General features: G+C 45.5%; 1 pseudogene; it reads right to left on the reverse strand.

Moving 5' to 3' along the window:
• Positions 1-7,275: 7,275 nt before the first annotated feature.
• Positions 7,276-8,657, reverse strand: LOC100425769 (10 kDa heat shock protein, mitochondrial pseudogene; annotated as a pseudogene).
• Between the last annotated feature and the right edge of the window lie 289 nt (positions 8,658-8,946).

Below are 8,946 nucleotides of genomic sequence, written 5' to 3' on the forward strand. Positions count from 1 at the left end.
GGGAGGCAGAGGTTGCAGTGAGCCGAGACTGCGCCACTGCCCTCCAGCCTGGGCAACAGAGTGAGACTCCCTCTCAAAAAAAGAAAAAAAAAAAACTCGGGGGAACATGGCTGAACCAAAAACTAAGGGCAGACTGGGCGCGGTGACTCACACCTGTAATCCCAGCACTTTAGGAGGCTGAGGCAAGTGGATTACCAGAGGTGAGGAGTTTGAGACCACCAGCCTAAACAATATGGTGAAACCCCGTTTCTACCAAAAATACAAAAATTAGCTGGGCATGGTGGCATGTGCCTGTAGTCCCAGCTACTCGGGAGGCTAAGACAGGAGAATTGCTTGAACCCAGGAGCTGGAGGTTGCAGTGAGCTGAGATCATGCCACTGCACTCCAGCCTGGGCGACAGAGTGAGACTCTGTCTCAAAAAAATAAAAATAAAAATAAAGTAAGGGCAGTGTCTTTTGCCTTTGTTCAAAAGCTCTTCTTTCTTTGAGGAGCTGCTTCTGTCTCACAGCAATGCAATCATGTGGTTCTGATGGGTTTTCTAAATCAGGACCCTGCTCTGTAGTGGGCACATGGTATTCCAGACATTCTAATGTCTTATTTATCTGGCTTTAGCGAGTGTTCCAGACAAGGGCATGCATCCCAAGTCAGGGCAATTAGAGTTTTGCCCAGGATTTACATTTGGATATGGATGAGAAAGTGCTTTGCTTTTTGCATTACAGAGGTGGGACAGATGTTAGCTGAGGAATATTATCTGATAATTCCCCTGCCAGGTGGAAAAAGCCCACCTACAGAGAAGAGAGGAAGTCCAGAACAATGAAAAAAACTAAGCTGAAAGACCTAAGAAGCTCATTTGAGAACCTGTATCTGTCATCCTGAAACCAGTCACACCCTGAATTTACCAGTTACACGAGCCAATAAACTCTTTTATGCTCAGACTATTTTGAGTTTCTGTCATTTCTAACAGAAAGCATGCTGGCTGCTACACTAGAGATAAAGAGTAAATAGAAGATATTAAACTATTTAATAATCATAATATTTGAATTTTCAAATCCATTACTTTTTTTTGTGTGTGTGTGTGTGTGTGTTTTGAGATGGAGTTTCACTCTTGTTGCCCTGGCTGGAGTGCAATGGCACGATCCTGGCTCACTGCAAACTGTGCCTCCTGGGTTCAAGCGCTCCTCCTGCCTCAGCCTCCCAAGTAGCTGGGATTACAGGCACGCACCACCATGCCCAGCTAATTTTTTTGTATTTTTAGTAGAGACAGGGTTTTACCATGTTGGCCAGGTTGGTCTCAAACTCCTGACCTCAAGTGATCTGCTCACCTCAGCCTCTCAAAGTGCTGGGATTACAGGCGTGAGCCACTATGCCCAGCTGCATTACTATTTTGACGGCACAAAAGTGTTCTATCTAAATTATAATTTCATGTTACGGCCAGTGTTAGCAGCTCTCTTCCCTGTTTGGCTTAACCCATAAGGAAAACCCTGACACATAGGAGGCACTAAATAAATACTTACTGAATAAATGAAATGAAAACCCATGTCGGCCAGGTGCAGTGGCTCATGCCTGTAATTCCAGCACTTTGGGAGGCTGAGGCGGGTGGATCACCTGAGGTCAAGAGTTCGAGACCAGCCTAGCCAATATCGTGAAACTCCATCTCTACTAAAAATACAAAAATTAGCCAGATGTGGTGGCGTGTGTCTGTATTTCCAGCAACTCAGGAGGTGGAGACAGGAGAATTGCTTGAACATCAGAGGCAGAGGTTGCAGTGAGCCAAGATTGCACCACTGCACTCCAGGCTGGGTGACAGAGCGAGACTCTGTCTCAAAAAAAAAGGAAAAAAAAAAAAAGAAAGAAAAGAGAAAGAAAGAACGAACGAACGAACCAAAGAAAGAAAACCCATATGTTAATGAAGATCATGGCAATAAATAAATAAATAGAAAAGAAAACCCAGAAGAAACTTAACATTATTTTAAAGCACTGAGGATTTTATTTCTGCCATTTTGCATGAATTTAGAAAATTTATTCTTTTTGACAAATATGAAGTGTCAGGGATAAGTGTAGTTACAGTAACAGAGTTTGGATTATGGGGTTGTTAAGCCTTCAGCCAGCTCAACAAGAACACCTGTACCAACTGCACACCCCCATGCCTGGGCTTGTCAGGTTGTAGGTGAGCTATGAGTATTCAGCCGGTGCTGCTTATCTCTGACCCAACTTCAACCTCTCAGCTGTCCAAGTGGATTAGTGTATTGTCTTGGCTTCTGGTCAAGGCTGGCTTAGATGTGTATTTCTGAAATGTTTATGGCCAACGAGATTCCTGCCTGAGTGATGCTAAGCACATTACTCTGCTGAGGTATCACCCCTAATGGGATATACATTCCGATGAAAAGTAACCTCTGGGAGAGCCATTCGTTCCACTTGCAGTACCTCAAAGATTCCCTGCACATTGTTGTGGTTTTCTCTGTTTCCAGTATATTAAAAAATTGACCTTGTTAAGAAAAGAACAGGCTGGGCGCGGTGGCTCACGCCTATAATCCCAGCACTTTGGGAGGCCGAGGCGGGCGGATCACGAGGTCAGGAGATCGAGACCATCCTGGCTAACACAGTGAAACCCCGTCTCTACTAAAAGTACAAAAAAAAATAAAAATAAAAAAAAATAGCTGTGCGTGGTGGCCAGCGCCTGTAGTCCCAGCTGCTGAGGCAGAAGAATGGCATGAACTTGGGGGGCAGAGCTTGTAGTGAGCCGAGATCGATCGTGCCACTGCACTCCAGCCCGGGCGACAGAGCAAGACTTTGCCTCAAAAAAAAAAAAAAAAAAAAAAAAAAAAAGAGAAAAGAAAGAAAGAAAGGAAAGAAAGGTTTCCTGGAAGATCTATTACTTTTTTTTTCTAAAGCAAATTCATTTAACTGTCAGATACAAGTATCTTTCGGCTACTGGAGTCTGAAAAGTATACACCTTAACACACAAATCCTTTGAAAAAATTCATAAAACTGCAACTTTTATCTTTTTTTTTTTTAACAAGTTCACCTGCTGTCAAAAGCAACTTTTATCTATTCCAGTTGTAGGTTGCTCATCTCTTCTGGACATTCCTAGAACAGAAAAGAATACATCTCTGATGTTTTAAATCAATAATCCATTTTTGAAGAGTTTAGAGGAATTGATACTGTCACTAAGTATCACCTTAAATAGCCTACTTTTGTTGTTCTGTTCCCTTTGGGTAATTCCCTTGAATATCCTAAGGATCTGATGCTAAGTGGATTTGATTAAGGAACTAAAAGGATTCCAACTGTTTAGCAATGTGAAACCTATCCAATATTCTTCTAGAATTTTCGCTGGATATCACAACTGTAATAGTTTATATAGTAGATCCTCACTATTTGCAGAGTTGGCCCTGCTTCCTTTTGTTTCAGAACAAAAGACAATTCTGTGAATTTGTTTCTGCCGATTAGATTTTTGAGCTTTGGGAGGAGACCATTTCACCTTGCTTTAAGTGGTTGAGAAACAAACAGTTAAATTGTTTATTATGAAAATATACAAGTTCCAATTGCCAAAATAAAGTGTCAAAGCAGTCAGTGATGGAGCTGATACATACCTGGGAGGTTTTGGCATGCCCTAAAGATGCTGTTTGCTTTCCCTATGCATTTACCAAATGAGATGTGTATCTTTTGAATAGTGTAGCACATCCATTTGAATGTGAAAAGCTTTTGGAATGTAAACTAAGACACAAAAAGGACACCTCTTCCTACAGAGTATTTTACATAGGTATGTACTATTACAAAAGATAAATTAGCTCTGCCTTTATCTATTTATTTATTTATTTTGAGATGGAGTTCTCCTGCCTCAGCCTTCTGAGTACCTGGGATTACAGGCGCCCACCACCACGAACGGCTAATTTTTGTATTTTTGGTAGAGATGGGGTTTCACCACGTTGGCCAGGTAGGTCTCAAACTGCCGATCCCAGGTAATCCGCCTGCCTCGGCTTCTCCAAGTGCTGGGATTACAGGCGCGAGCCCCCGCGCCCGGCCGATTATTATTATTATTATTATTATCATAGAGACAGAGTTTCACTCCGATGCCCAGGCTGGAGTGCAGGGGCACAATCTTGGCTCGCTGCAACCTCCACCTCCCGGTTCAAGCGATTCTCGTGCCTCAGCCTCCAAAGTAGCCAGGATTACAGGTAATCCCAGCACTTCGGGAGGCGACCTCCGCTCACTAGAACCTCCATCTCCCGGGTTCAAGCGATTCTCCTACCTCAGTGTCCTGAGTAGCTGGAACTACAGGTGTGCACCACCACGCTCGGCTAAATTTATTTGAATTTATTTATTTATTATTTTTAGTAGAGATGAGGCCTTGCTATGTTGCTCAGGCTGCTCTCCAACTCCTGAGCTCAAGCAGTCCTCCAGCGTCAGCCTCCCAAAGTGCTGGGATTACAGGCCAAAAAGCATTATATTAGTTACCTTTAAATGCAGATATCCAGGCTGAGCGTGGTGGCTCATGCCTGTAATCCCAGCACTTTGGGAGACCGAGGCGGGTGGATCACCTGAGGTTAGAAGTTCAAGGCCAGTCTGGCCAACATGGTGAAACTCCGTCTCTACTAAAAATACAAAAATTAGACAGGCGTGGTAGCAGGCACCTGTAGTCCCAGCTACTTGGGAGGCTGAGGCACGAGAATCACTTAAAACCGGGAGGCAGAGGTTGCAGGGAGATTGCAGGATCAGCACCACTGTAGTCCAGCCTGGGTGACAGAGCAAAACCCCGTCTCAAAAAAAAAAAAAAAAAAAAAAAAAAAATTTCAGACATCCAGTGTCTCCACTGCTTTGATCCTGTATATCAGCTGCCAAGCTGAGTTTAGGAGTTTTAAACTATATAACACCAATTTTTTTGTTTGTTTTATTGTTGTTGTTGTTTTGTTTTGTTTGAGATGGAGTTTTGCTCTTGTTGCCCAGGCTGGAGTGCAATGGCGCAATCTTGGCTCACTGCAACCTCCACCTCCCAGGTTCAAGCAATTCTGCTTCACCTCCCCAGTAGCTGGGATTACAGGCATGTGCCACCACACCCAGCTAATTTTGTATTTTTAGTAGAGACGGGGTTTCTCCATGTTGGTCAGGCTGGTTTCAAACTCGCGGCCTCAGGTGATCCGCCCACTTTGGCCTCTTGAAGTGTTGAGATTACAGGCGTGAGCTACCACGCCCAGCCATAAACACCAATTGTTAAGACTTATTAGGTGTTACTGAATCAATCTGTTCTCTCAAATCCTTGAATCTAATTTTTTTGAGGGGGTTGGGGGTTGGTCAGACACCTGTCTCTGTTCAGTTCTATCTTGTTTTGTGACATTGACATCAACCCCCTTTAAACTCTTTATCCTCTCTGATGTGTTCCATTCTGAAACATTCCAAAGCATCTAGTTTGGCCAAGCAACATTCTATAAGCAGAATGTAAAGCTCACCTTTAGGCAATGACTAAAACCTCTGAAGTTGATCCAAAACCCTTTTCCTCTGCCCTAATTGTATAGTCCTCATTCTTATCTTCCTTGGCGTCTGACTCCCTCACCTCCACACTTTCTCCTAATACCTGCCTCGGGGCACTTACTCTGACCATTTTGGTCACATGTCTCTGGGATGGTGCTGTCTTGGGTGGTATGGATCCACACACAGTAGCTGTAGTTGCTGGTGAAGGAATCTGTAGTCCCAAGCTGACACGAGGACCATTGCCTGCTGCATGCCCAGGGGTGATCCAGAGGGTGCTCACCTTCTGCTCTGGGTGCTGTTTAGGGTTTTAAGGTCATTACCTGCCTCCAGCTGTTTCTAATTAACCTTTTCAGACTCTCTGTGAATGACTAACTCAGGCCTTACCTTTTTAAAAAGCCCCCAAAAATTACCGTTAATAATGAAACTAACAAACATAGCTTTTTTTTTTTTTAGAGTCTCACTCTGTCACCCAGGCTGGAGTGCAGTGGCGCGATCTTGGCTCAGTGCAACCTCTGCCTCCTGGGTTCAAGCGATTCTCCTGCCTCAGCCTCCCTAGTAGCTGGGACTACAGGCACCCACCATGATGCCCGGCTAATTTTCATATTTTCAGTAGGGACGGGATTTCACCATGTTGGCCAGCATGGGCTGTATCTCTTGAACTGGTGATCTGCCCGCCTCGGCCTCCCAAAGTGCTGGGATTACAGACGTGAGCCACCGAGCCTAGATTTCTTTAAAATACCTTTTATTGACCAGGTGCGGTGGCTCACGTCTGTAATCTCAACACTTTGGGAGGCCGAGGCGGGCAGATCACCTGAGGTCAGGAGTTTGAGACCAGCCTGACCAACATGGAGAAACTCCGTCTCTTCTAAAAATACAAAATTAGCCAGGAGTGCTGGTACATGCCTATAATCCCAGCTACTGAGGAGGGTGGGGCAGGAGACTCGCTTGAATCTGGGAGGTGAAGGTTGTGATGAGCCCAGATCCTGAGGTTGCTCCATCTCAAAAAAAAAAAAAACAAAAAAAAAAAACCTTACAGTTGGAGGACAGGTGGATCACCTGAGGTCAGGAGTTCGAGACCAGCCTGGCCAAAATAGTGAAACCCCGTCTCTAGTAAAACTACAAAAAAAAAAAAAAAAAAAAAAATGGGGCATGTGAGCCTGTAATCCCAGCTACTTGGGAGGCTGAAGCAGGAGAATTGCTTGAACCCAGGAGGCGGAGGTTGCAGTGAGCTGAGATCATGCCACTGCACTCCAGCCCGGGCTACAGAGCAAGACTCTGTCCCACCTACCACCCCACCTCACCCTCCTCCTCCACACACACACACACATACACAAAGCTTACAGTTGGGCATGGTGGCTAATGCCTGTAATTCCAGCACTTTGGGAGACTGAGGTGGGAGGAGGCCCAGGGGTTCAAGACCAGCCTGGGCAACATAGAGAGACCTGCCCCCCATCTCTACAAAAAATAAAAGCAACTTAGCTGGGCATGATGGTGCACACCTGTGTGATCCCAGGTACTTGGGAGGCTGAGTTGGGAGGTTACTTGAGTTCAGGAGGTCAAGGCTGCAGTGAGTCATGATCACCACTACACTCCAGCCTGGGCGACAGAGCAAAACCCTATCTCTGAAAAAAAAGAAAATTTGCAATCTCTCTATGTTTTCAATTATTTTCCACCACATTTTTTCCTTTTTTTTCCATTAGTTATCATTAGTTTATTATGAGATATAGAAAGTATTTACATGATGAAAGATTTCAGAACTTCAGTGGAATAGGCAGCTTCACATTGATGCCATTTCAGTAGTGACTTATTTCAGTCTACATGTTTTCCAAGAATGTCACCATCTCGGCCAGGTATGGTGGCTCACGCCTGTAATCCCAGCACTTTGGGAGGACGAGGCAGGTGGGTCATGAGATCAGGAGATCAAGACCATCCTGGCTAACACGGTGAAACCCCATCTCTACTAAAAATACAAAAAATTAGCCAGGCGTGGTGGTAGGCGCCTGTAGTCCCAGCTACTCAGGAGGCTGAGGCAGGAGAATGGCGTGAACCCGGGAGGTGGAGCTTGCAGTGAGCCGAGATAGCGCCACTGCACTCCAGCCCGGGCGACAGAGCGAGACTCCACCTCAAAAAAAAAAAAAAAAAGAATGTCACCATCTCTAAATAAGAAATAATCCGGCTGGGCCGGGCGCGGTGGCTCAAGCCTGTAATCCCAGCACTTTGGGAGGCCGAGGCGGGCGGATCACAGGGTCAGGAGATCGAGACCACAGTGAAACCCCGTCTCTACTAAAAATACAAAAAATTAGCCGGGCGCGGTGGCGGGCGCCTGTAGTCCCAGCTACTCAGGAGGCTGAGGCAGGAGAATGGCGGGAACCCGGGAGGCGGAGCTTGCAGTGAGCCGAGATCGCGCCACTGCACTCCAGCCTGGGCGACAGCGTGAGACTCCGTCTCAAAAAAAAAAAAAAAAAAAAAAAAAGAAATAATCCGGCTGGGCACAGTGGCTCACGCCTGTAATCCTAGTACTTCGGGAGGCTGAGGCGGGCGAATCACCTGAGGTCAGGAATTCAAGACCAGCCTGGCCGACAAACATGGTGAAACCTTGTCTCTACTAAAAATACAAAAACAATTAACTGGGCGTGGTGGCAGGTGCCTGTAATCCCAGCTACTCGTGAGGCTGAGGCAGGAGAATCGCTTGAAACCGGGAGACGGAAGTGGCAGTGAGTCGAGATCGCGCCACTGCGCTCCAGCCTGGGTGACAGAGCGAGATTGCCTCAAAAAAAAAAAAAAAAAAAAAAAAGCCTTGTCACCTACACCTACTTTGATGCCTCCATATTCTGGGAAAAGAACTTTATCTTCAACTTTCATGCTAACTGGTTGAATCTCTCCCCTTTCCTTTAGAACCCGGTCCAAGAGCGACTACTGTTGCTTGCAGTACCTTTCCTTGAGATTTCTCTGGAAGCATGATGCCTCCATTGGTTACAGTTTCGGCAGTACTCCTTTCAACCAATACTCGGTCAGAGTGGAAGAAACTTTCTAAAGGTTTGTCCCGCCGTGACTCCCTGCGCCGCAGCCTCGTACTCTGCTCTCGTGCAGCGCCGCAAGGAGAGACCCCTTTCCTTTTTTTGTATAAACTCAAGGGATACAAGTGAGGTTTTGCTACATGGGTATATTGTCTGGCCTTTTAATATAACCATCACCTGAATAGTGTAACTTATACCCATTAAGTAACTTCTCATCCTTCCTGCCTCTCCCACCCTCCCAGTCTTCCAACTTTCCAACTCAAGGGATACAAGTGAGGTTTTGCTACATGGATATATTTTCTGGACTTTTAATGTAACCATCACCCGAATAATGTCACTTGTACCCATTAAGTAACTTCTCATCATTCCTCCCCCTCCCATCCTCACAGTCTTCCAACTCTCCCATGTGTAGTATCCCACACTCTATGTCCATGTATACACATTATTTAGCCGCCACTTACTT

This window comes from Macaca mulatta, chromosome 6 (assembly GCF_049350105.2).
Source record: "Macaca mulatta isolate MMU2019108-1 chromosome 6, T2T-MMU8v2.0, whole genome shotgun sequence".
NCBI classification, from domain to species: Eukaryota; Metazoa; Chordata; class Mammalia; order Primates; family Cercopithecidae; genus Macaca; species Macaca mulatta.